The sequence below is a fragment of the Lampetra fluviatilis genome, chromosome 4 (assembly GCF_964198595.1).
Source record: "Lampetra fluviatilis chromosome 4, kcLamFluv1.1, whole genome shotgun sequence".
NCBI classification, from domain to species: domain Eukaryota; kingdom Metazoa; phylum Chordata; class Hyperoartia; order Petromyzontiformes; family Petromyzontidae; genus Lampetra; species Lampetra fluviatilis.
This window is the reverse complement of record NC_136278.1, coordinates 30941914-30964505: the sequence shown is the minus strand read 5'-3', so window position 1 is coordinate 30964505 and position 22592 is coordinate 30941914.

The window sequence follows — 22592 nt, the reverse complement described above, 5'->3', positions numbered from 1 at the left end:
AATAGGGTCTGATGAAAATTACCTTTTTTTAATATTTCTGATGACCAGTTTGTAACTAGGCATGTGAAAAGTTACTAAAAAACAGCTCTTGGAGTACCTTAAACAAAAAAACCTTCAACAATTAAAAAGTATTTCCACGAAGAAACATATTCGAAATTAAATTATTCAATGTTTAAATTTCGATTTAAAGCTTTCGTGACTGCAGAGATTCATCTTCTTGGGTCTTTCGGTAAAGTCACGTAGAATGGAAATAATAAAATAATAAAAATGAAACATAATAAAATAATTCTCACGACGTTTCGGCCACAACGCAAGCAGCCGTCCTCAAGTGGAGAACAGTCTGTCGACAGAGGTCAGAGGTCAGTGCAGTCGACAGACCTGTTCTCCACCTGAGGACGGCTGCTTGCGTTGTGGCCGAAACGTCGTGAGAATAATTTTATTATGTTTTATTTTTATTATTTTATTATTTCTTTCAATGTTTCTGCCCTTTTCTTAACTGTTTCTGTGCCCCTTTTCTCCGTCTCCACTCCGTAGCTGATTGTGTTTCTTGTCTCTCTCATCACGCATCCTGGCCCATTCCCGCTTGACTTCTCGTGCTCGAAGAACAGCAAGGGGTGGGCCCTCTGCTCTCTTTCAGCAAGCCGACAAAACCTAAAAAAATTATGAGCAGAACTCCATATTGCTAATGGGGCCAATAGTCTATGGGGGGGGGGGGGGGTCGGTTAAGAGGCTGAACGGCTAATACATTGTAGTTATTGACATGTAGAGACATGGGATAGATTTCTGCTTGTGCTCAATTTAGTTTTACCCATAAATGCTACGCGGAAATGCATCATGAGTCTTGTTTTTTTTAAAGACCCTTTACATAATGTTTTTTTTCGCACGAAAGAAAAAAACGAGGGGTGTTTTGACTCACACGTTGCCGCCACTGTTTGAACGCCGATAAAACTAAATCTCAAACGGGAGGTGCTACATCGTTAATCGCAGCGGTTGTACGACCGCTGCGTGTGTGCGAGGTTTTATTTGGGCGGTGTGCCGTGTTGAGGTGTTTGCATCTGTGCTCCGGCAGTTTAACACGTGGCAGGCTTTCGTGGCCAATATTATCCATAATAGAGGTTGTTTTGTGGGTTAGATCGCATAAATGTGTCGTTAAACCCGCCACCACCACCACCACTCGACACAGCCAATTAGTAAGGTTTGTCACGTGAACAGAACGGCCACAAATGTTTGGCTGTCGCCTGGTGATGCTAGTTGTAATCACTGGCGAAACGTCGTACTCGAATTGTAAAGGTTGTGGATTAACTCTCCCAGACACCGGTTAGTGTGGTACGAGTAACGAATTGCCACGTTTTGTTAACGTCACAAACCTTACTAATTGGCTGTGTCGGGTGGTGGCGGGTTTAACGACACATTTGCTGCTGTGTGGACCAGGCGGTCACTTAAAGGGATATCAGAGGTAGCTCTGTTAGATCTGCTTCCGTGGGTCGTTCTCTGCGCAGCCAGAGATCCGAATTCATTCTTCACCTCGTGAAATTACGCCGATAGCGTAACTCAGATAGAATTGGGAAAATTACAAGGAAATATTTTAAAATTCTCATTGGCCAACAACCTGGAATTCCCTCCACCATGCGATGCCTCGGGTCACTCACAGCCCCTGCCTCTGCGCTACCCCACCACCCTCCCACAATAATCCCACGTCACACTCGTGGAACCTTTTCCCATTGTCCCCGGGGGAATTCTGTTTAAATAACAAGCCCTTGCATCTCCAGGATGGCTTCAAATGATAATAATGATAGTAGTAGTCGTATAAACAACACGATCACAGAGCTGTGCGCGACGCGCCGTGTGTTTTTGTCGTGACTGGCGACGTGTTACGAGTTGAAACCTTTTTACGAGGAATCATGTAACTGCATTAACCACAATACTTGTGGTCAAAATGCAAACAAAAAACACACTGATAATATATGCATTGTCCTTGAAACTGATTGGTCCACACCAGAGACGGCTTTCTTTTGAGCCTAGTCTCAATTGGGGCTAGACCAGAGGACGCCAAGAGGCGTACCATTCGTTCTCCCGTTCCTGTTAAATGTCCCCACGCGCCCTGCGTCCTGGACTCTACTCCCCTCCGCGCGGCGGAGAAGCCACAGCTCAACGAGTGGCCAACGCGTGTTGTGAGACCTTTGGCAGGAAAGACGCGATGCATGATAGACCACGGTGGAGGGCGACATTTGCAGCGCTGCAACTGCTCCATCGTGCCACTGCAGGATGAAGGCCTCTACGAGGTGGCGCTTTTAGAGAGCCCATCCGAGACGATGTTTGGCCTACTCTTCGACGGACGTCTTGGGAGAGGTCTGAGCGAACCACACAGCGTGGGGCCGGAAGATCAACTAACTGCTCTGTCACCAGTTTACATCGCAAGGTGGACAGATGCAGTGGGGGGAGGGGATTTACGAAGCTTGCACTCTGGCTGTCGCCTGATGATGCTGGCTGTAATTACCGGCGAATTGTAAATGTCGTGGGTTTACTCTCCAACACACCGTTGTGCTGAACTAATGACGAATTAGCATGTTCTGTTTGCGTGATGGTGGTGGCGGGTTTCACGACACATTTATATTCTCACATTTATAACCTCTGTTATTGATTGCACCATGGATTGAACCGACGACCATCGGATTGTAAGTCCAGTGTTGCTGATTACCGTCACACCATGGCAGCATCCGGTGCATATCCAGAAGATACGTAAACAAGTACTACCACGACCTCGATTTCTAGGCCGTTACCTCCTATGACTCACATCTCCCAGGCAATCCGATAACATACATTTAAGGTATGACGAGTTACAATGAAGCGTGCAAATCTGAAATTGCAGTCATCTGCCTCGCGATGTTTATCTTTTTTGCTCAATATTTGTCAGCCCGCAGATGAATAAGTAACTATTTGTGCAGCGTCGACACAATGACGCGTAATGGCATACGTGCTGAGCTGCAGTAATAATAATACTGATGCGTGGGCTGTAAGGGGCCGTCCATAAATGACGTCACGCAATTTTGGACGATTTTTGACCCCCCCCCCCCTCGTCACACGGCGTCACAAAAAGTCAGTTCCCCCCTCAAATATGACCTCACAAAGCTCTGCCCCCCCCCACCCGAAATAAAACATGCTTCAAATCGCTTTAAACTATTGTCATTGTAGTGCGTATTTAATGTGGCGCTGCACTCTGATGTTGTAGGAGAAAACATTTATTTAAAAGTATATTTAATTAAGTAGAACGTGTTGTCTATATTTATTTAAAGTTGCGAATTTTGGTGTGACGTCACATTTCGCAACCCCTCCCCCCCCGTCGTCACACATCGTCACAAATGTCTGAACACCCCCCCCCCCCTAGGTGCGTGACGTCATTTATGGACGGCCCCTAACACCTCTAATGGGACTTGACGCGCGGTTTGTAAATATATGGGGCCGTTCAGTTTCTCACGGGATCAGACGTCAGAGGAATGGGTATGTTATCTCACGACGTGACGCTGATAGCACTATTTGAATAAAATTGCGGAAACGTGATCGAGCGGTGGCGCAGTGCTTCGCGCACTACAATAATGACGCCGACTACCTCAGTTTAATTCCCAGCCACGGTTAACGTCAACATCTCCACCGGTCTTGCACTGCTCTGCGGGACATCCGAATGGCTCCTTCCTTCGTGTAACGACGTGATGCCGATAGGCAAATTGAGATAAAAAATGTGAGAAAATGTTCCCAAAAGCGAGTACATGTTCAGCAGCACCACCACCAACAACAACAACAGCAAACAACCGCACATTGCGTTGCTGTGAAAATGCGAAGCGCAGCGCTAGGGATCGACCGGCCCATGCAGCTTTGTCTCTCTTAATTTGGAGCTTTCGTGACTGCAGAAATGACTCTTTGGTTCTTTCGGTAAAGTCACGTATAAAGATAAAATAATAAATTAAATAATAGCATACGACGTTTCCATTGCAACACAAGCAATCATCATCAGGTATAAATGAAATAGCAACAAAAATCTAACCAGAGAACTATAGACAGACATATAAGCAGACAGATATCACCAAGATACATAGAGAGAGAGAGTAACACATAGGCACACAGAGAGAGAACGTCTCTGTGACGAGGCATTAAATAGAGAGAGCTTTGTCTCTCCCACAGACAACAACAACAACAACAAAATCAGCCGCCTCCCGACTGGCCGGCCCGCCTACGTAGCTGACTGTCCACGTGTTGCGCACGTGCTGCGCAGAGAGGATGAGACAGCATTCATGTCACAAGTGGAACGATGCCGCGGCCTTTGGTCTGAGCCGTGAGCGTTGGGGCTCGCTCCTTGGTTGCTCGCGAATGGGCGCGTGCGTGTGTGTGTGTGCGTGCGTGTGTGCGTGTGTGCGTGCGTGCGTGCGTGCGTGTGTGCGTGCGTGCGTGTGTGCGTGCGTGCGTGCGTGTGTGCGTGCGTGCGTGTGTGCGTGCGTGTGTGCGTGTGTGCGTGCGTGCGTGTGTGCGTGCGTGTGTGCGTGCGTGCGTGCGTGCGTGTGTGCGTGTGTGCGTGTGTGCGTGCGTGCGTGTGTGCGTGCGTGTGTGCGTGCGTGCGTGTGTGCGTGCGTGTGTGTGTGCGTGCGTGTGTGCGTGTGTGCGTGCGTGCGTGCGTGTGTGCGTGCGTGTGTGCGTGTGTGCGTGTGTGTGTGCGTGTGTGTGTGCGTGTGTGTGTGCGTGTGCGTGCGTGTGTGCGTGCGTGCGTGTGTGTGTGCTTGATGGTCTTCGCATCTCTTTTCTTGTATTTGATACGGTTTCAGACGGGGGAACGTGGAGCCGCATCGAGTTGTTTTGAGCCGCAAGCCAAGATGTTCTGTGCACCTTATCAAAGGGAAATGCAGCTTTGTACATAACATCGCGAGCGTTAAGATTTATTTGCAATCAGATAAACGTCGTCAATTCGACCACCTGCGTCGCAACGCCATGGAAATAATTCGCGTGTTTTTTTTGCGTAATTATCTGTAAGGACCAGTAAAGGTGGCCTCTGATGTGAAAAATGAAACAAGAGTGCACAAAAAAGCATGGAGAGGCCGCGTGTTTACATTTACAGGTGGAAAACGCGAATTACCGAACTGGTGCAAGTTGGAGTCAATATATGTATCGACTGCAAGGGAGAGTGAGTGGACTTTGTGCCGGTGGTTTGAGACTGGCAACGTTGGCAGGCAAAGGGAAGGGGCGAGCCGGAGAGAATGACGTGGGCAAAGTTGGAGTGATGAATCGGGTCCGCGCGCAGTTGCTGGGTCGATTGTTCTTGGACGCGATGTGTTTTTTGTAACATTATACAGATTTGTCCGCTGCAACTAAAACATGTTCTTTGCATCCCCAAGAGCCGCCAGGGCCACTTACAACTTAATGCGTTCAGATTAGGACAACATTATGACTAATTGCCTCTCGCAAAGGCGTACAATTCCAGGTCATCGCAAGCACGTGGGCTGGAAAAAGGTTCGGTGAGTTGATGCATATCCCCGGTTGACACTCGTGTGGCTCGAGTCACCATTCGTTTTGGACTTCATTGTCTGTGAATTAACGCCGCGACATGCATCAGCTAAACCCCACAGAGCACTGTCCCCTTTAATAAGACGGCACGGGTCACGATGTGCAACCACAGTTGCGTACATCGCCGCCGTGGTTGTGTTTTGCATTCATGATGAAATATTCGGGCGAGAGCGGTGAGCGGTGGCTAAACGTCACTGACCAGCGCGGTGAAGTATGGTTAAGATTCCCCCGTGACTGCCGTAGCTCGAGTAAGCCTTCAAGTCAAACTCAGAACCTTTATTTATCCTGGAGAAATCCGATGAGCTATGAAGCACCACTTCCCAGATGGTCGTTGAACTCGGTAGGTGAACAACATCGGCCTGATTCGTGAATTGAGAAAAAATTTCTGCCAGTCAATGACCGTCTGAAAAGGGACGGTGAGCATCATAACGCTGAAACAGCGGTGCAGGTTTTATTGAATCTCACCCCATCGCCCGCCTCTGCCCAGAGTCAATCAGCGGGTCGCGCGTGGTGGGGTAAAGTGTGGGCACTTCACAGAGCCACCCTTTTCGTTGACGTCCTTCCTTGCAGGGCTACACCTTTACCTGTCTACGGCGGTAAAATGCTGACGGTCTCCCATCGCCAAAACCAGATGGCGGGAGATTTGCCAAGGCCGTTTGAACGCATTCCGCTGTAAATTTGTCATTAAAATGCGAAAACATTTTGGAACGGCTGACAACGAAGGGGGCGGGGGGGGGTGTCGTTTCGAAACAGTGGGCGAGCCTTGCTCGCAGGAAGGGGGTCTGCGTTGGGCATTGTGTTTTTTTAAATTTTCTGCAGCGCATCCCGCGGGGTGTTGAGGAGGTGGGGGGGAGGGTGGAGGCGAAGGGCTTCGTTCAATAAGAGACAAATCCCCAAGAGCGGCCGGTCTCCGAGGGCTACATGAGAGCCCGAAGGATAATAGGAGGGAAGGGCCTAAATATGTACCTCATTGAAAAACAAAAATTAAATGATGAAGGCATCAAACATATTCGTGCATTTACCTATGTAAATCTTGACTTAAAGCTTTCGTGACTGCGGGAATACATATTCTATGGGTCTTGCGGTAAAGCCACGTAGATAGAAAAATAATAGAAATATCACGACGTTTCGATCGCAACATAAGCAATCGTCTTCAGGTGAGACGATTGCTTGTGTTGCCATTGAAACGTCGTGATATATTTTTTTAATGTTCTATTTAAGTGGCTTTACCGAAAGACCCATAGAATATGCCTATGTAAATGTAATACATTTGTTCGATTCGAGGTAAATAGATCAAGTCACTCACTGCACTCATTTTTCTCGATTAAACCACATTTTCTCTCCGAGCTCTAAGCTGTGGCGAAGTCGAGAATGTTGTCATCGTCATTCAAAGACAAGAAATCATCGATGGCCGCGCTACCATCGCCCAGCTGTTGCTTCAACGTGGAAAGGAGGGCCTCACTGAGGAGGGCCCACAGAATATGAGGGCCCAGGGCCCTTATTGGCCTACATGGGTTAATCCGGCCATGAGTACATCCGGCGACTGTCTGCAAATGTGTGCCCCGTTCATCATCATCATCATAATTATTCAATGTCTCGATGCGCTTCATGTCACCCCATCTCGAAATGGTTTAACACGCGAACCAATCGTTTGTAGATTTACAAATACAGCAATAATAACCAGCAATTACCGTGCAAATATTTGCTAATGATTTGCTTTTTACCTACCGTAGGCGCAACTTGACTCAGCACCTGGTCTACAATCCGGCATTAGCCTGCCACTAGGGAGCGCTGGTGGCTTTGTAAGATTTAAATTGAGTAATTTTCAAGTCGTTTGCGAATTTAACACGACAATTGCGAATGACGTCGGGAGGAGGGGGTATTTTACATCCACTGCGACAGTTTTTACACCCGCGTGCCACGATGGCGAGATGTCAACTACCTCGCCTGGTACACAGGAGGTCGTGCGTTCGATTCCGATCCCGACGCCTGTTGTATATTTGGAGTTTGCGGTGTCTCTCTCTCCTCGGGGTAGCGTGGATTTTTCTCCGGGTTCTCCGGTTTTCCCCTCCACATTTAGAATCAACATCACGTGTTCAGAGTATTTGGCTGCTATAAATATCCACACTTCAGGCTACCATCAAAGATTTGTCCATGAAGCCATACAGATATATAAACACAGAGACAATTCCAACTGAGAAGATGGGTATGAGCTGAGCAATCATTGGAAGGACGTCATTAACCAAGCAAAGTCGTCACTTGCTGTGGTGCTTCCCTTCTTCCTGCCGTTTGGCTGTTGTCTCCGACTCTCTGAGTGGCATTGCCCTGTTTGGTGCCTCAGCATTAACGGGCTGGGGTCTCACTAACATGGCCACCTCTGCTCCCTCAGCCTCGATGTATCGATGGTTCTGGCTGCTGTGTGATGGGCTGTGCGTCTCACTGGCGCGCTTGCCTCTCACAGCGCAGTTGGCAGCGCCGCAGCTTGTGTTACACATAGGCATGACATTAACTTGCTAATCCCCCTAAGCTCTCTCTCCCTAATCTCTCTCTCCCTAATCTCCGTCATTAACACAACTGACGTGCTTGCGTGCGGGGATGGAATTCCTTTCCAGCTCAGACCCCACCTGCTTGCCCTTCGCCACGTATATAACCGCTTGTTGTAGCAGCTCTCTCGCTGAGTTTCTTCCTGGGTCAGCAGTTCCACTGCTGGATTATTTGTTCCGCCTGAAGACGACCGCTTGTGTTGCGATGGAAACATCGTGATATATTATTTTTATTTAATTTTTTTACCTACGTGACTTTACCGAAAAAATCAAAGAGTATGGATTCCTGCAGTTATGAAAGCTTCAAATGAAGATGAAACACTTTTTACTCTGAACAGGTTTTAGATAATTTCATCCGAGCCAACTTTCACGGACAGCAAATGTACTCGATGTAATATGGATTCGTGTTCTTATACCGTTTTGAACTCCTCCTGTAATGTTGATTCTTTTTTCTCTCTCTCTCTCTCATTTATATTCTGTCGTGTTCGCTCTGAATTACATTGGGTTCACGGTCGTACGTTGCTTTATTACTTTTGCCTTTGTCACTTGGGTGACTCGGGTCATCCGTGCAGACGAGACTCTCTCCTGCTCTCGCCTTTGTTTCAACAAAATAAGCGGCGAAAGATCGCGTCCCCAACACGTGCATCATTAAAACACGAATCTCACGGACCACAATTAGCGCACCGATTGGACTTTGTTTGGAAGACTCATAAACGACGAATGGCAGTAATTCCAGCGTAAACAAAGATCGGACGTCACGATTTATTCTGAGGTTTGGCCCTGTCGGATTAGGATCACAGGATGATGGACGTGAAAGCCATCAGGTGGAACGTTTATCAAAGTGGAAAGATTGCTGAGAACCCGTGTGATTGGTTGGTGCTTGTGTCATTAGCGACCGTGTCAATGGTTAATGAATGCATCATTTGGTTGGTTGCCAATTTGTACTTTCCTCCCCTCCCTCTCAATCGCGTCTATCAAGCGAACCGCCACTTTGAGCTCCGCGTTTCATTCGCCGAGAAGCGGATTTACTATCACTCGCCGCCCATACCGAAAAGGCACTGTTGCTGTGGTTGATTTTCATGAACTCCGCTAAATGTCGACCCAGAGGGGGTGACGCGCGCTGATGCCCAGGCGCACAATCTCACTCCTCCGTTTTGCCTCGCAGACATCAGCCTCGACGGCCGTGGCGACAGCGAGCAGCAGCAGCAGCTGATGATGATGAGCGCCGTCACCTTCCGGGGCCGGTGCCACTAACCACCGGGTCACCACCGGGTGTCCCACTGGGCCTGGGTCTCTGGCACAAAAGGCTCCTGGAAGCTGCTGCACGGCGTGGAGCTGGATGGGGGCCCCACGTACGTGGACAAGGAGAGCCGACAGAGGTGGCCTGCCCACTGAAACTGGGTTCTCAGGATGGTCACTGACAACTGCGAAGACAAAGAGCCCCCGTATAGCCTGTAACAGACTGTTGGGGCAAGTGCTGTTAGCGAGTAGCGCCTATGAATGCTGGGACAGCACACGAGGGGGTGGGTGGCCAGCACCACGCCCGGCCGCCTTTGTCTCTCTAGTGGCGATGTTTAGTACACACCGCACCAGATACTCATTTGAGGCTGAGTCGACCTAGGGGAGGCCCAGGACCAGTTCAAATAATTGTCATTGGTGTTGGCTGTGAGCACATTGTCGCTCCCCACACTAATAACTGCACGCACACGCACACAAAAAAACCGCTATCACATTAAATGTAGCTCTTCTTGGTTGATTCGGGAAAATCCAGCTCTGAGAGTGGATTAGTTTGGCGAGCCGACGTGAATAATGTTTATATTTAAAAGGGCGCTTGGGACAGCGCAGCGCCTACTGATGTGGAGAGGTGTCAGGATGCTTGGAATTTACACCGAGAGATAGAAAGAAGAACACGCGGAGCAGAGAAACAAACGCGATTTAGAGACATCTAAGACATGTGACATGGGTGTGGGCGTGACAGCGTCGCTTAAAATAAGTAATATTTAAAACAACTTTTTTTTAAACACGCTTTAATTAAATGTACTAGGAATGGCAGAACTCCACGACTCCAGGAAGTGGCCCTGAAGCTTGCCATAACGTAAGGGACCGTGGGCAATTACAGCCAATGTCAGTTGACCGTGGACAATTAGACCCAAGCCGAAACCTAACATATAAAAAATAATGTTTAAAAATATATATTTTTTTATGATAGGATATAGTTTTGTCATCAGTATGACATAAGTATACCGAGTTTGCAGTCGATACCACATTGGGAAGTGGGTTAAAATTGAGTTACAAGATTTGAGGATACAACAACAACAGACAGAGTGATAATTGGTTCTTTACCCTTCTATCTGGCAGTGTAGACAGAGTGAGTTAAATGAAAGCGTGTCAAAAAAAAACATTTTAAATAATAGAATATGGTATTGTCATCAGTATGACATAAGTATACCAAGTTTGCAGTCGATACCACATTGGGAAATGGGTTAAAATTGAGTTACAAGATTTGACGATACAACGACAACAACAACAACAGACAGAGTGAGTTAAATGAAAGCGTGTAATAAAAAAGACGACAGCCACATGGGCGAGACTGGTGACGGAATAGCAGCGAAAGGTGAGACGCGCCGAAGAGATCAGCTCGCCGTGGAGGTGGGGCCTTGCCATCAGATCGGACGCAAGGAGCTCGACGGATTTTGACAGCGTGCGATGGCGAGGGATGGGATGGTCTTCGTCCAGCAGTGGCTCCAGCACGGTTGCCTCCACGAATGACGATGCCAACGAACCCGTGTGTGGTTATCTCGTCATTTCGAAAGTAATTCCTTCTTTCATGCATTTGTTGTTGTTCCCTGCCTTGTTAGCACTCGAAGGCATCATTCGGCCATTGCTCGGCTGTTTGTTTGACCATAGTTTGGGCTGCCCGTGACGGAGATGCGTTTGCGCACTGCACAGACGTGGAGCGCTTGAGAGTGGTTTTGTGTCAGTGCGACTGTGACAGTGCGTGGAGGATGGGGGGGGGGGCTGGGATGTGGCTCAGAAGGGGATGTGAAGGCTGGAAGATGAGAGCCGAGGATTCTGTCCCTCTTGTTATATATTTTTTTCTGACAAATGGGCCCCAGATGTTGTAATCAGGACTTCCATTTGCCTCTGATAAATGGTGGTTATATTCAGCCAAAAAGGTCGTATCGTGGCTAAGGGCCCTCCGATTTGCTTTGAGAACCCTTCTGCTCCAAGGACACGATCCATTTGCCTCGAGGACTCTCCTGGCCCACCAACCTCATCGTACCGCGCTGTCAGAATGGCAGCGACAAGAAGAAAACGAACACAACACGTTGGACAGTAACACTGTATGGTCTTAAACGGACGACGTTTCGGGCGACGGTCCTTTATGGCACATACACAGAGAGAGTTGGAGATTGCACTTTACACAACTGGGGCCTGAAAATAACATGAAAAGAAATACTGCCTGATGACCATTTTTTTAATTGGAACGTGAACAGTTACCTATAAGTAGCTTGAATAATAAAAACACCCTTCACTCATAAAATATGTATTGCTACATAAACTAATTTGCATTGACATTGACATTTTAAAATGGTGATTGCACATTGCAATAATAATTAGCATTATCGAATTAATGACTCGTTCATGGGTTGTCAGAATGGTTTAGCGAATGGGTACATTATTATAACTTTCATTGCGTATATTTTTATTTGTATCAAAACAGCTTGAAAAATGGGTAAAAAGTCATGGGCGCCCGAAATTATGCTGAGAAAGGCAACTCGCCGCATTCGCCATTAACGCTGCCTTAGAGTCAGCGCTTCATGTCTCAATTAACGTGTTTCCTTGTCGCCCACAGACTGGCTGTTCTGAGACGTGTGTTACATGACGGGTGCATTGTCAGTTGTTGTTGTCGGAGTAGGCCTCGAGATGGAACCGTGTAAGGGTGGCACTCAGACCTGCTGCATTAGGCGGTTTGACATTATTCGAAGACACCGCTGGTAGCACCCCGAACGGCATCAGAACGTCAATGGCCCGTTGCGCAAACCTCCTTCATAGATGCAAAAGTAAAGACGCCAAGCCACAGTAGCGCGACTGCGGCCATGCGACGTAAACTATGGACCATGTAGTAAGCATGTACGTTGAACTTGTTGTGCTCATCGAAGGTGCAAGCGATAGTAGGCTACAGCGGGAACAACACCGCGGTAGTGTGCGCTTCCTCAACTTTCTCCCGATGAAGCCCACTTGCTTTGGCAGACCTCGACACGAGTTCCTGAACATATTGCCGATTGCAGGAATAGAATACAATGTCGAGAAGAGTGCCGATTTGGGCAATTTCATTTCCTCTAGAGCGCAGAGAGAGATAGAGGCGGGGGGGGGGCAGAGAGATTGACTGACTCACAGTTGGAGATCACCGATTGTGCAGTGGGGCAATTGAGAAAATAACATTTTCAGAAAGTTGGCAATAAACATTTGAATTCAGGTACCGTATCAGTAGTTCATGCGTATTTTCCACTGATTCAAAAACAACTGTGCAGTGTCACTTTTCTTAAAACGTTGCAACATTTCCCACTATTCTTAGGGCAAAGTGTCACCTCCCGACTACTCTGAGCCCTCTCTGCCCTGAAAAAAGGTCATTGCCTGAAGCGTAGCAGAGAATACATTTTATGTTATAAGGCAGTGTTAATGATGAGTGTGGTACAATTTATACAGTCAATAAAATATATATACTGTATATATGTGTGCGTGTGCGCTGTGCACACCACTGCCAATGCAGTCCAATTCTTTTTTTCAAAGTCAGATAATAGGTTGGGCAGTCAACCTTAATCAGGACCCGTGTGACCTTTGCGGAGGTCAAGGCCTCAACTTTCATCGAGGGAGCGAGGGGGTGGGGGTGGAGGGGCTGACAAGAACGCTGACGAGGTGCAGGTCAACCCACGGTTCTCGGCACGGCGAGCTATCTCCTGTCGCTTTGGTGCGCTGTGGCTCGTGGTGGTGTGGAATTCTCTCTCCTCTTGCGGTCGTTCTCCCACTCATTCATTGTCAAGTTTTTTTTCGGTTTCTGGGGTAATAGGTGGCGTGGGGAGGAATGCTCGGTGACCACCCCTTGACCTCGTCACTCTTTTATCGCTGCTACCACGGTCGCTATTCCAATGAACTTTACACCGTGACTCCGTCGCCCACGTCAAGGACTCCGCTCGACCAGATCGACCGTTTCCTCTCAGCCCTGTTCAACGGCCCCATTGCGAGACGCGACATCCACTCACCCCTCGTCTCGTTTGCCAAGTTCCTGTAAGTTCGCTCCTCAATTCGAGAAACCCTTTGGTTTCCATCTGCTCTGCTGTGATTGGAGCCCTCCGTTTCTATCTTTCTAACTCCCTCCCTCTCGTCACTTATGCCGGGTTCCCATGCCCTCGCTCAGTTCAACAAATGGAATAATCTGCTGCTTTTAATGTTGGGCCTGTACTCAGCAACAGTGATTTTTAAACAAGCATGTAAAAAAAACCCATCATGCGTATGTATGGATTCTGTAAGGTTTTTCAACGCGTTTTGATCATTGGAATAATTTCATCAGCATGAATATTTTAAGCTGCGTGATGGCATTGCATGGAATGACCCCATCGGGATCATTCCATGCAATGCCTGTATGGGACACGTCAAGGTGAAAACCTTTTAGCTAATGTTTCGTGTGTCCTGGTTTGGCCAAACACTGTGATGTATTAGCCATTCTTCTCTAGGTTAAGTCCCTAATAACTAAACTATTATTTTTTACTAGGAAATGCCCACTGAGCTATACAGCTATTTTTCAAAAGCGACCTGGCTATCACAAATGATAGCTCAACGAAATGGCTTATAATGTGGAAATTCACAGCAACTTAATACTCTAAATGCACATTTCTCAATGTGGAAGTGAAAAAACCGGAGGACCCGGAGAAAAAGCCACGCGACCGCGGGGAGAACACGCAAGCTCCAAATATACAGCAGGCGTCAGGGTCGGCATCGAACGCACGACCTCCTGCATACCAGGCGAGGTAGTTAACATCTCGCCACCGCGGTGGCCAATCGCAACACGACTCTACACGTGGCGCGTTTCCACAACTCATAGAAACCATCGGGGCTGGCTCAGCGCTGGAACCGGGCTGGTCCCGCCGAGGAGCTCGTGTTCCCCCGTCTGGCAGGTATCAGCGACGAGTGAAATTATTCCTTTGGAGAGCTGAAATATAAATATTTTTTTAGGTGGGGGGGGGGGGGGGGTGGGGGGGAGCTAAATTTGCGTCCAAAAATGAGAAAATGCTCAATTGCCCACTAGCTTGAGCGTGTGGTAGACTGACCACACACAAGGATTCGGGTTCACAGATTGAGTTATTCGACCACGTTCCTCTTGCCAGTGGTCGCCTTGGGCTCTCTCGCTCAATCTGGCTTCGAGAGGTTTCACTCTAATGGGTTGCCTCTGAATAATGCAAGGGGCTGGAGCCAACCGGGGCTCGTGCTCCCAGGCATCTTCTTGCTGCTGCACCTCCACGTACCCTTACTCTATTCCTAACACACAAAGGTACAAAGATCCCCCATATAGCCTTAACAGACTGTAGGGGCAAGTGCTGTTAGCGAGCACCTATGAAGGCCGGAACGGTACACGAGGGTGTGGGTGGCCAGCACCACGCCCGACCGCCTTTGTCTCCCTAGTGGCAATGTTTACACACCGCACCAGGTACTCATTTGAGGCTGAGTCGACCTAGGGGAGGCCCAGGACCGGTTCAGATAATCGTCACTGGTGTTGGCCGTGAGCGGGAATCGAACCCGTATCGCCGGGTTCATAGCGCAGCGCGCTAACCGCTACACTACCGCTCTCTATTCCTAACACACACAGCAACACAACCAAATATAGTAACATTTCACCAACCATAACCCATCTCGCCACGGTGGCGGGATGTTAACTACCTCGCTTGGCATACAGGTTGCGCGTTCGATCCCGACCCTGAGTTTGTGTGTCTCTCTTCCCGTGGTCGCGTGGAATTTTCACTCGTTCCTCCGGTTTTTCCCTCCACATTTACAATAAACAACACGCGCTTATAAATGTCCACGTGGTAAGTCACCCCGTTGAGCTATCATTTGTGGATATCATCGCGTCTGACAAAGAGCTACATAGCTGAGTGGGCCTTACCTGGTAATATAATAATAGTTGTAGTAAGTGGAATGCTCTGTGTGTAAGCACGGGTTGATAAACTGAATTCTAGGACTCGCTTCTAGGCTTGGCTCGGCTGGGCCAGGCCCATGTGAGGGCCCATATCTCTTGGGCCAGCTGAGGTAGCAACAGTTCCCCAAAGCCGTGCTCGAAAGAGACAAAGGAGGAGCTGTCATTCCATTTATCTTCTGCCCCCCCCCCGCCCCAGTGTTATTCCAAACCATATTTGAACACTTTGTGATAATTGATGAGAGACTCATTATTCAGATGCTGCTCTCCGTGCCGTGCCATGAATGAGGACACTGTACCTGCACAGTCCGTTTGTTGGAGAGCAGTCCATCAGTTCGTCCTCTCCCATGGTACACAACGGGCCTTTGGAAGGCGATATCACCTTGGCCTTTTATCCACACGGTAAGGGGCTCACTCTCCCACATGCGCTGCTCTAAAGGTGTCCGTTGCGTAGCATTCAAAGCCAACGTTGTTTGATTTTCACGACTGGAATTTTCCCGAAATTTAAGCAAAACACCAAATGTGTGTTCTTAAACAGACATTGCTGACCGGGCGGATACCAATAACTCGCTGTATTTGAGAAGCCGGTTAAACCTCGGGTCATTTAACAACTGAAATGCGATTCAGACTCTCAGTGTGTGCTGATTGGGGACCTGCTAACAAACCCTCGTGTGTCTCCTGCATCAACGTGTTTGCTACCTCCAAGCCCCAGGAACACCGCGACAACCGCCCCCCTGATCTTGCCGCAGGGTTAACCCAGGTGAGCGCGCATCTCGCGATGTGGTGCCTGCTGCTTGCTGCGGTCACGTTGGCTTTGCTATCCTTGCGCAAACCTCATCGTCAGCGCAGCGTGAGGAGGAGGATGATATTCGTCTGCCGTGCTGTTATTTTCCCCTTCCAAATTCGTCGAGGCGACACGCAGAGTTGTGGGAATTTCAAGAAGGTCATTTATCTAGCAGTGGGTAGGAAAGTGGAAGGGTGGGTTAGCGTCTTATATAGGATAGTTCACACTGCCGGCCCTGCGTGACTGTGGATGTGAGGTGCATTGCGCTCGGAAAAGCACTGTTGTTTGCATTTATTTTGCCGGTTAATATCGAGCTGCCGGATCTTTGCCGCAAGTTTGGAGATGCCACTTTTTTATGCGTTTGGGGTTTAGCGCTCTTCCACTTCACCCCGAGGAGGAAGCCGGCCATGAAGCCTCACACAACCCGTGCGTTGTATTCCGTGCTCTTTTCTGTTCATGGAATGTTTAGAACTTCCTATTGACTGCAGGGCACATTGATCACTGCAAGAGGCCCTTGCAGTGACCCAAGTGGCTGAGAGTGCTGGCATTAGAATCACAGTGATGCCAGGTCACAACTATGCCCCATGGTACTCGAGTAACGCGCTTATGATGCTTGAGAGGACAAAACACATTCCTGCGGAGGGAGCTGGTAGGAACGTTGGGTTGCTCGGTCAATGGCCAGGGTCAACGGCGGCGTGGTGTATTCCGCAAAGATGGCCGACTGTGAGGGCGGGCACAAGCCGGCGTGAGTAGGTTAAACGTTGAGTCATCTTAGGTTTTTTTTTCGGTAAAGTCACGTAGAAAGTAAAATAAAATAAAAACAAAAATCACGACGTTTCGGAGGCAACACAAGTCTCCGTCATCAGGTTGTGTTGCCTCCGAAACGTCGTGATTTTTGTTTTTATTTTATTTTACTTTCTACGTGACTTTACCGAAAAGAAAGAAAAAAAAACCTAAGAAGATGATTCCTTGCAGTCACGAAAGCTTCAAATCTAGAATTAAACGTTGAGTTTTATAAGGGCATCACGGGGTGACCAGCCCCTCCCCACCCAGCCCCACCCCCACCCAGCCCCACCCAGCCCCTCCCCACCCTCCCCACCCAGCCCCTCCCCACCCAGCCCCTCCCCACCCTCCCCTCCCCACCCAGCCCCACCCTCCCCACCCCACCCAGCCCCTCCCTCCCCACCCAGCCCCTCCCTGCACGACGGACGGACACAATAATCCCCTGTAGGCTGGTGGAACCAGTGGGTTCCTACCAGTATAAATGTATAGTTTGCGGGCCGTTTCACAGTGTTAGACCTCATGTAGCCGGCGGCCACGTAAAGTGAAGTGGTGGGTCGTAGCGCAGGGGTCAGCAACCACAATAACAAGAAGAGACGTTTTGTTTTATTCCGTGAAAAAACTCAGTATTTCAATAGCCACGATGCACGTCCTTGATAAATAAAGTCGTGAAACAGTCCATAACGAGCCACATGGTACTCTGGGGCCTGCAGATTGCCGACTCCTGCCCATGGTGAACGGGACCTCCATGGTGAACTGGACTACCATGGTGAACTGGACTTCCATGGTGAACTGGACTTCCATGGTGAACTGGACTTTCATTGTAAACTGGACTCCCATGGTAAACTGGACTTCCATGGTGAACAGGACTCCCATGGTAAACTGGACTTTCATTGTAAACTGGACTGCCATGGTGAACTAAACTTTCATTGTAAACTGGAATCCCATGGTAAACTGGACTTCAATGGTGAACTGGACTCCCATGGTGAACTGCACTTTCATTGTAAATTGGACGTTCATTGTAAATTGGAGTTCCATGCTAAACTTGACTTTCATGGTCAGCGGTCGGTAACCAAAATAACAAGAACGGACATTTTTTAAAATCGAATTCCGTAAAAAAAAAAAACCCTCAACCTTTCAAGAGCCACAAAGCAGTCACCTCAAAGAGCCACCGCATGCGGCTCCGGAGCCGCGGGTTGCCGACCCGTGGCTTGGCGTGTCACGTGGGACGTGTTTAACTAATCTGTATTTCAATGTGGAGCAGTAAATGACCATGGCAGAGGCGGCCACCCACCACCTCGCCACGTTGACTAATTTACTGCTCCCCATTCAAATAAAACTAGTAAACGTGGAAAGACGGGGCGCGGTGGTGGACGGCCGCCTCTGCCATGATAAGCATTTTATTTGGTGTTCCTCCCAATGCCATTCTAGACCTCTTTGTTACCTCCCAGGGGGTTAATAATGAACATCTCTTTTGTCAGTCCTGGATGAAGGCCTCCCCTTGCCTTGTAAGTCGTGGGGGTTGTTTAGAAATACTTCGCCGTGCTGGTCAGTACATGTTGGTGAGGGGTGTGCCCAGGACCAGTTCAGACATTACTCGCCGTTCATGTTTTGCCGTGTCTGGGGCATTGAACTTGGGTGGCCAAGCTTATACCGCAGCGCGCTCACCACTGCAACCGCCACTCGATCATCAGCAATCAACCACAATCAATCCACTGCTGGATGAAGGCCTTCCGTCGGCAGCTGTCGTGCGGCGTCATTATCCTCAGCGGCAGCTGCGTGCGAGCTGATTTCATCGCTCCGTCTCCCCGCTTTGACGCCCTCTCGAAATGTGGTCACGACAACATTTTTGAGAGAGAGAAAAAAAATCCGTTGCAAGCTACTTATTAGAGGGCGTAAAGTGTGAGATTATTTAACTACGCTAATGTAATGAAGCAACTGAGGCAAGTAAGGCTGGCTCAAGGTGGCCACGTGTGGTGCGTAGGTGTCCGAGTGATACATGGCCGAAACCTTGGTAATGGGTCTAGATGATGGCTTTTGAGCCCATCTGGGGTCACGTCGTGACCCCGAATAAAAATGCAGTGCAGCCAATGCCTGCCCTCTGTCTTCGTGGTACAATAGCGAGTTGAAGAAGATGATGAATGGCTTGAGTTGAAATGTAATGAAATGCGGTCACGATGGATGTCGTGTCGTCAAATTGCGAAATGCAAGTAAAAAAAAACACACACGTGCCGAATATCGAACATTGCGTCGTGGACAGCCAAAATAAGCAGGGGTTTTCGTGTGAATGATTGGGTGGAGTGGTTGCGCAGTGGTAAGTGTACTGCACTTTGAGTTTCAGGTCCCGTTCACGGCTGACACCAGCCGTAAGTGATGTTTGAACCTTTGTTGTATTTCTCTTGCCCTGTCCCCCCGTACCATTCCCTTTCTGTTTAATGTGCACTGACGGTCACTGCATCGTGTGCTTCTGCGGCCATCTGGAACGCTCTTCCTTCCGATATCAGGAAGCTATGCAATGTTACATCTAAATTGAAAACTCATTTTTTAGAGCTCCTTTTTGTGTTTCGTTTGTTTTCCTACCCCCGAACCTCGGATTAGCACGGTTGCCGACCTACGTACACTCAAACAACACACAAACACTGATGCCTACTTTAATGAAGGCGAAATTGGCAGACACAATGAGGATTGATTGACTGATTGAACCCGTTCCAGCCCCCACCCTCCCTTGATGCAATGACCACTAATACTACCTCGCAACGGCACTGATCGTACGAATCATATTCCCTTAAACTCCGTGTTCTGCGCAGGATATTGCCGGCCATCCTTCTTCACCCGACGGAATTGTAATTCTGGCTTTTTTTGTTATTGTTTTGGTTCGGAAGCGTCGTGAAGAGATTAGGCCCGCAGAGTGGCTCGCTTCGTCGAGTGCAATAATCCGGCCCACACTTCATTTCGCTCCGAGTAATGAGTGGGAGGCGGTGGGTTGGATTGGGGTTTTTCTAGAGCGGTTTTGCAATGTCTCGCACGCCATCTGGGTTCATTATCGCCTACTTTCTTCATTACAATCAATTCGCAAAGCCCCCCCCCCTTCCCAAACACCCCCCGTCCGGGCGAGAGGCGGGTGGCGCTCCCGTGCGCGTGCGTGGGCACGCGTGCTGAGGACGCGACAGCGCGGCGATGAACCGTCCGTCAAATCTGTCAAGTCCACCTATCTGTAAAATCTGTCAAGTCCACATATTGACCACGGCCGACGGTCATCGCGGCGAAGTCGCGCGCGCGAGAGACGGCGAGAGAGAAGGGGCGAGACGTCCGCAGGTGAAAAACAACTCCTGTCACCGTTCGTTCATTTGCTCCCTTAATTCCATCGGGATGATGGGTGAAGCGAAGGGGCTGCGGCGCAGCGGTTAGCGCACGGCTCACATCGGTGGCGAATGATATCCGAGCGCGCCTCTTGGGGCTTTCCCTCGGGTCGATTCGGACTTAAATGGGTATCTTGGTGTGGTGCGTGAAATCTTCCGCAGCGCGGGGGAGACAAAGGCGGCCAGGTGTGGTGTTGGCATCGCTGCTCCAGCGTGCACCATGCCAGCCTTACTAAGTTCAGCAGCACCAGCAGTCTACATGGCCATATGAGAGGTCTTTGAATGTACTAAAGAGGATATGTGAATGTGTGTGCATGGGAATGCATTCACCAAGCAATGCATAGATAATGGCCGATGATGTGTATGTATGCTGTATGTGTAGGACTAATAACAGCAACAATGTAAACCGTTCCTCCCTGGATCGACTTAGCCTTAAATGAGTATGGTACCTGGTGGTGTGCGGGGTTTGTAAACATCAGCACTGGGGAGACAAAGTCGGCCGGCCGTGGTATTGACCACCCACCCCCTCGTGTGCCACTGTGCCGACAGCCTTCACATTGTGCTCGCTAGCAGCGCTTGCCCCAACAATCTGTTTAAAGGCTGTGCGGGGTGGGGGTCTTTGTATGCTGCGAGATTATCACACGCGCACCGCGAGAGAGAGTGGAGCGAATGACGAGAAGACGCAGCAGCAGCAGCAGCCCGGGGAAGGCAATTGCGCGAGGTGAGTTGCGATGGGCTGGGCGGAGATGAACGGAGTGTTAACAGAAGACGAGGGAACGGACATTGTAGCAGCGGGGATAATGACGCGAGAGCGGAGGGGAAGCGCTCGTGATAGATGCCGCAAAGGGCCACGGGCGAATCGGCTCAATGACTTGCAAGCCCACTGAGGGGTGGCCATCACCCAAGCCCGGCCGCCTTTGTCTCCCCAGTGGCGATGTTTACACACCGCCATCAGGTACTCTTTTTAGGCTGAGTCGACCTAGGGGAGGCCCAGGACCGGTTCGTACAATCGTCACTGAACTCGGGTCACCGGGTTCGTAGCGCAGCGCGCTAACCACTACATCACCGCTCCCCCAGACACACACAACAAAGACAAAGATCCCCCGTATAGCCTTAACAGACTGTAGGGGCAAGTGCTGTTAGCGAGCACCTATGAAGGCCGGCACGGCACACGAGGGGGTGGGTGGCCAACACCACGCACAGCCGCCTTTGTCTCCCTAGTGACGATGTTTACACATCGCACCAGGTACTCATTTACGGCTGAGTCAACACACACACACACACGTACCACACCACATATTCACGTGTGTCGAAGCTACAGCGCGGTTGCGCGAGTCATCGCGCTGAGCACATTTCATTTCGTTTCACTTGAAAGCTCTCTGACAAGTTGTACATCGCAAGCTTTTGTACAGGGTCACATTCTAAACTCATTGACATTTCACGAGCTACGCCAGTGAGTTTAGTCATTTGTATAATTTTTTTTAAAAGTTGTTTCTCCTCCCAGCAATCATTGGTAGTCATCATCATCATCATTACATCTCAGCTGATGCTAAGACTCTGTCAAGGCTTCATTAGCGGTGCCGGGGTAAATCTCGGTACCCAGAGAAACCCTTCGCATACAAGGGTGGGTGGGGGAGGGCATGGCATTTGCACAGATGGATTCAAGAATCCATTGCTGCACTGCTATGACTTGGCCACCTTTTAGGGCAAAGTCCTCCGGTGGTCGTCCATCCCGCACCTCCCGATCAGCGCGGTTGGCTACGTACGATGTGAAAGAAGTTCAAAGTGCGTACGTACCAGTGCAAAGCCGGGCTCAAACCTGCTTAGCTTCAAAGAGCCGACGAGATGGTGAGCGTGACCGGTGAATTCGTCAGAGGCGAAAAAAAAAACGGCCTCGGTTGATAGATAGAAAAAAAAAACGTGTACTTCTGCATCACGCCGATGATGTGATGTGTCAAGCTGTTGCACGCCAGCGATCTTTGGAAGCAAGCGTGGCAGGATATGGCGGTAGTACAGCAAGTGGGTAGATTCGGGGGGTGGATCTATGCGGGACTGCACGAGCGTGTCTGCCACGCGTGTCAATGCAGTTTCATACGAGCCATGCAGCTGCTACACCGATGGCATTTAAAAAGCTATTAAATCACGCCTCGGGTCACTTTGAACGTTTTCGTTTGAATGCTATGCCGCTTTTTCACGTTTATGCGTTTGCAGGCCTTCCCCTTGGATTTTGTAATTTTAATACATTTAAAAATGTGTTTGATAATTGTATTTAATTTGTCAATATCCTATGTGACATCATCCTCATAACGTCTCGCTGTCGGGTTCATGGGCAGGCCGGCCTTGAATTTTTTTTTTTTTATCGGTGGGTCCTTACCTGTCTCAACAAGTGT